This window comes from Diaphorina citri, unplaced genomic scaffold, assembly GCF_000475195.1.
Source record: "Diaphorina citri unplaced genomic scaffold, Diaci psyllid genome assembly version 1.1 scaffold869, whole genome shotgun sequence".
Lineage (NCBI taxonomy): Eukaryota > Metazoa > Arthropoda > Insecta > Hemiptera > Psyllidae > Diaphorina > Diaphorina citri.
This window is the reverse complement of record NW_007378301.1, coordinates 87,400-93,595: the sequence shown is the minus strand read 5'-3', so window position 1 is coordinate 93,595 and position 6,196 is coordinate 87,400.

Sequence of the window (6,196 nt, the reverse complement as noted above, 5' to 3'; positions counted from 1 at the left end):
AGCCCTTTAATTAATTTGATATATAGGTTACCCAGGTTTGGATAAGTCCTTCTATGGGGACAGACCGCCCGCCCGACAGACGACACCGAAGCGAATACAATAGTCCGTCCCTTATACCTTTTTATTACTATTGTAATAATGAAGGAAGGACGGACTAAAAATCGTCATCTGTGGCCTACATTAACGGCGTATTTGTGCTAAATATGTTGACGAAACCGTTAAAAAACAATCGTATGTTCAAAACGAATGAATGGATAATTTCTTTCAGGACATCACACTGTTTTTCGTGAATTGTTAACACCCATTGACGGTAAAGGAATCAAGAAAGTGACTGACGATAACGGCACAGAATTTGCCAAACATTTGTGTGGCTGACAAAAGAAACATTATGGTTATCAAACTCGGTACTTTTTAACGAGCACGGTGCTTTTTAACGACAATGTACCTACCTATTTCTTTATAAGATTCCTTAATTATTTATATCTCAATATTCTATGTATAAACTCTCAGTTCCAATAAATTATCTCGCAGAGCTATTAACTGAAGAGATACCTAACTACCTGCAAATTCCTTCCCGAATACTTTACACCTTCCCTTCAAATATTCTGAAATACAAGACAACCTGGAAGTTCCAGAAAGGGGGAAGTACCTACCCATCATAAACGGAATGGGAAGCGAGTTTGATGAGAGCTCCCAAGACACCAATAAAAACCCCTTTGAACAAATTCACCATAACACAGTGGGTGTAAATTTCAGCTATTTCGACAATTTCATTAAGTTCAATTAGCTTATGAGGACAGAGTTCATGTTAATTATTCACTTCGAGTGTTTAGTTCCAATGATAATGTTATTACGGGAGCTTTAAAAGTTTAGAGTCATAACTTTCTGTCGTAAAATGGTTTCATTGGGGGTTTAAGTGCACTTGTTTGTATGGCTTAGCTGAGTATTACTGATTATATTGGAGTTGGAAAGTTCATTTTGGTAATTGATGTTCGGTCTTTTTGGATTTTCATTTGTTTTTGTTCTTTGTATCTTGTTTTTGATAATGAATGGTAGCTGATTTAAGTATGAGAGGGCAAAATGCCTACATACGTAGGTGAAACCTGGGATAAATTTGGGTGTTCTAAGGTTTCACATTCTACTAGAGGGCAACGCTACTGATTGCGTTCTATCATTTCACCTTCCTTTGCTGAAATTTCCACCAGTTTCTCTATTATACTTCCGAGGTCGATTGCACCCCGGATGGTCAAGTGTACTTAATTGGTGTGTCCAGCTGTCCGGTCACCCGTAAAAGTACTCACCTCACTCGAAGTTTCACTGGATTGATCTTCTACTTCTCTGGCCCGTCTAGTACTCGATCCTTACACTTTCTTGGTCAATTGACCAAAACCTTCCAAGCTCTCTGCAGCTAGGAGACTTCGCCATTTTGTCTACATGCTCCCAGTCTTTTATCTATAAGCCCCAAAATTTCAGTTCATATCGACTAGACTGAAAAACAAATGCACTCCTGATGAATTCATTAGTTTCTGAGACATCACAAGCAATTACACGCCATAAATCATCCCAGAATGAAAAATGGTCTCACGAAATGGCGCTTGGCAATAAATTAGGTCTTGAAGACAATAAGAAAGAAATCTAGGAAGAACAAGCGAAGAAGGAAGAGGAGAAGGACGCAAGGTCTTTTAATTCCCATTATTACGATTCTCATTAGAAAAAAAAATAATCAACCCACTTTTGATTCCCATTACCAGGACTCTCGTTGGAAAAAAAAAAATGAAATCAACCCACATTTGCAAGTCGAATTTCACAACCGACTTCTCTGAGGATCTGGATTTGGAGGATCCCAGAGGCAAGAGGATGTATGAAAATGTTGGGAACTAAACAATTGACACTTGTACACACCAGGCCAAAGTGTCACGCTTCATGGAGTCCTGTGTGACGTAATGAGTGACTCGCTTTTGAGGACCGAGCGTTTCATCTGGCGAGTATAATTTCTGATAATTGTTTTGCTCTCTATTTCTTCAAACTTACTTTCTTCAAACTAAAAGACAAGGTTGTGAGACCAACTTGGAAGATAAGTCTGCAGCAAATTCACAGAGTGTTTACGGCAAGCGGCAAGTTTGCGCATGTTTTAAACTGGTCGTACACACACGTACATATGCTCTGTGGAAAGTCAAAAGACCAGGTTGTGAGTTGTGAGACCTAGTTGGAAGATAAGATAAGTCTGTAGACAAATAGTAGCGTAAGTACATCGGGCTTTATACTCTCATGTCAACTGTCATTAAGTGAACTAAGTCGAACCAAATGTAGCTTATGCTTCGGGCTTTATACTCTCAAGTCTACTGTCATGTGAACCAAGTCGTCCAATGTTCTTCTAGTCTTAGCTCCAAATACTCTCAATATACGAGTACTAAGAGCTGTCTTTCTTTCTTAAAGGCTAATATTAATAGACAATGTCTATTAGACATTAATAGACAATGACATTCAATCGTTTTTATTGCAGGATTTTTAAATAGAAAGCTCTTCCATCCAACAAGCTTTTTCTTGTCCTGAGACAGTAAAGGCTATATACGGTCCGAATTTACAGCCACTTTTCACCTCTGTACCAATTTATCAACTGGAATATCTCCAATCTGATCGACATTGACAATGGTCATATTGTTTTCTACGTTAGACCAATCTAGTGATTGTGTTCGGCAGTGTCATTTTATTGCAAACACCCTGTAGGTAGGTATATTGTTGTTTGGTGCGAAAGACATTGTGAGTGTCTGCTACCTTGTCAAACATGAATAATAATAATAAAAATAAAGATAATAACAATGGTAAAAAATACTCTGTACCTACCTACTTATTGTGTCTCTCATGCACTTTTTAAACTTTTCGAATGTCAGAATAAATGTTCAAATGTTGTATGCGAATGTAAATTCGCATTCAAGTATTGTGTAACTGTATAGACATTTAGATAATATTTCATTTATGTAATTTTTAAAGATAAGTACCTACATAATTATGTACATACCCACTAGGTATATGTATAAGGTAAAGGTATCCTGTCACAAAAATGGTAATATGGGCAGTCAAGGGGTCACTTCTGTATAATGAGACAAAGATTTCTATACCGAGGTCAGACTTAAACATTAAAGTCAGCCTAGTTAGCTTGGAAGGTAGCGCGACTTGTAAGCGCTAGGTCGTGGGTTCGATTTCCGCCAGGGGCGAACTTTGTCCTACACGCATAAGGTTCCTTCTTGGAAAGGCTGGCTTTCCCCTATCCTGTCTTCCTTCTCTCATATACTTTAGAAACGATAAGACGCAAAAAATGGCCATTTGACGCGATGCTTGATGTTTTTCGAGGGGTATCACTGAAGTTAAGCAACGTGGTTACTATCCGGCTATCCGGATGGTAGTTACTAGAGACACAAATGGAGAACGAGTTGATCAAAAGAAGATAGAAAGATTCTGAAGATAACCTAAAGAAAAAATATACCTGAGTGATGGTAAGTAAATTGGTCGGTAATGGTAAGTTGATAGGTAAGTACCTAGTTCCTATCACCTTATCCAATCAGATAGGAAGTAGGTAGGTGTAGGAATAAGTCAACTGATGGGAAAATGGGAAGTTTTTTCAGCGCTGTTAAATAGTGCAAATTAAAAAAATTAAAAAAATAAATAAATAAAATAAACTGGGGAAGATATCATGGGAAAATGGATTCTAGCAAAAAAAACTAACTAAAAGCATGTAATTAAAGCTTCCAGCATGTAAATACTAAGTAAGTGTGTGTAGGTGTACAGTGTAATTCTACGCTCTCACATACCTAACCTAACACAATGTTCAAACACATGTTTCAAATCCCATCGCTGTAGTTGTGTTTCTGCCTGTGTACCTATTTATTATATGGTTGAGATTGTTTTAAAAAAATTTCTTTAACCCTGCCCAGGCTTGGTAGAAAGAGGAGACAGAAGCCCCGGCTGTTCGGAAAGAAGAGGTCGAATCCCAGGCTAAGTAGAAAGCTGAAGAGGTTAGAACCCCAGGATTGGCAGAAAGACGGGGTTTGGTAGAATCCTTATAGTCTTAGCAGGAACATTAACACACGGATTTTGGACTGTTTCTCTCCCCTTCCCAGTATTTTTATCTAAGATTAAAGTTACTAAAAATGTAAAAAAAAGTACTTAGGTAGGTATATTAAAAAAAAGCTGATTCCCTGATGGTAAGCACTAAGATTTGTACGAGTATATAAGCTTAACCCGACTTTTAGGGCTGTTTGCCCCTACATTCAGGCCTCAGAATGGGCTTTTGTGTACGGAGTTAAGATGAAGAACTAGGATAATCTTGCTTCTATACTTGTGTTTCGTATCCAGCCCTGATGGTTGTGTAAGTTCATTTGAATATTTTACATAATATCTTTAGGACATCGATTAAGTTTGGACGGTTTCAGTCGATCGACGAAGTAAAGCCGTCCACATTTAATCGATGTTCGTCGATTTTATGTGTTTGGACACAACTTTAACAACCTGGTTACCTTATTCTCGTCATTATTTGTACTTGGTTGTTTTGTACATTGTACTAAAAGTATTTATTTACTACTCTCTACTTTGTATAGAATCCTTATAGTCTTAGCAGGAACATTAACACACGGATTTTGGACTGTTTCTCTCCCCTTCCCAGTATTTTTATCTAAGATTAAAATTACTAAAAATGTAAAAAAAAGTACCTATATTAAAAAAAAAGCTGATTCCCTGATGGTAAGCACTAAGATTCGTACGAGTATAAGCTTAACCCGACTTTTAGGGCTGTTTTCCCCTACATTCAGGCCTCAGAATGGGCTTTTGTGTACGGAGTTAAGCTGAAAAACTAGGATAATCTTGCTTCTATACTTATATTTCGTATCCAGCCCTGATGGTTGTGTAAGTTCATTTGAATATTTTACATAATATCTTTAGGTAGGTAGGTACCCTTATTTATTCCCTCAACATTTCCCTTACATAACCACAAGAGGATATGGGTATTTATAATCTACAATTCTACATAGGTAGGTAGGGACCTACCTATTAGCAACATGCACTCCTCTTCTTCTTCTCCCTTTATTTTCTCCTCCTCTTTTCATCCTCACTAATTTTGTGATCAAAAGAGAGTCAATCTTTTACCAAATAGATTAAAAAATTAGCCGGCCAGGCGGCCTGATAAAAAAAAAAGACCTTTACTTTGAACTTTGAGATGAAATTATGTGGATTGTGGACTCAAACCACCACAGAAAACAGAAACACGTAGGGTAGGTATTATTATGTTGACTCAAACCACCACAGAAACATTTAGATGTATTTTTATTTCGGGAAACTGTGACCACTGGAGCTACTTTGTATTCTTTATTTACTACTTTGTATTCTATTTGTTCTCGTTTGCTCATCCAAACCGGCTCTGCCTTGCAAGGGAGCATGAGGTTTGCAACATTCCTGCATGTTGCAATGGACCTGCAACAGAATCTGCAACACATACGAACAGACAGAAGTCGCCACAGCTTCTGATGATGATGAATTGTGTTTAACATACAGGATACAGGGTGGCTTTAAATGATAATATTGAAAAAAAAAGATGAGTGTTTCACGGCCGTTTTTATTTGGTAGCAATGAAGCAACTGCTACATTAGACGCATGTGGCCTGTGTCGTGGGTTAGAATTAGTATGAGTGAGTGAGTGAGTCAGTCAGTCAGTCAGTCAGTCAGTTACACAAGGGGCTGTATATATTTAGGACTCAAACCACCACAGAAACATTTAGGTGTACTTTTATTTCGGGAAACTGTGACCACTGGAAAATTGATCGCTGCTCCAGTGCAAGCAAACTGAATGGAGCCGTAGTCAATTTTCCAGTGGACAATTTCCCGAAAGATTTGTGATGTTTTTTTTTTAATAAATAAATAATTTCCCGAAGGGAAAATGTACCTAATATTTCGGTATATCTTTCCTTAAGCCTTTATTTACAGTGACAGGCTGGCAAGCCTCTCCTAAAGGAGCTCTTTCACCCAACCACTTTATTCGCCAGTGAGAGGCAAGTCAATTTATTTTAATTAGACCGCGTTCGGTACTCCCACACTCAGCTAACACCCTACCTCAATGTTGATATAATCAGAGTGCACTGCTGATTAACACATCCGTGTTTGCATTAACTGAATACAGACTCTGATTTAATGTCGTACCTACAAGTTTT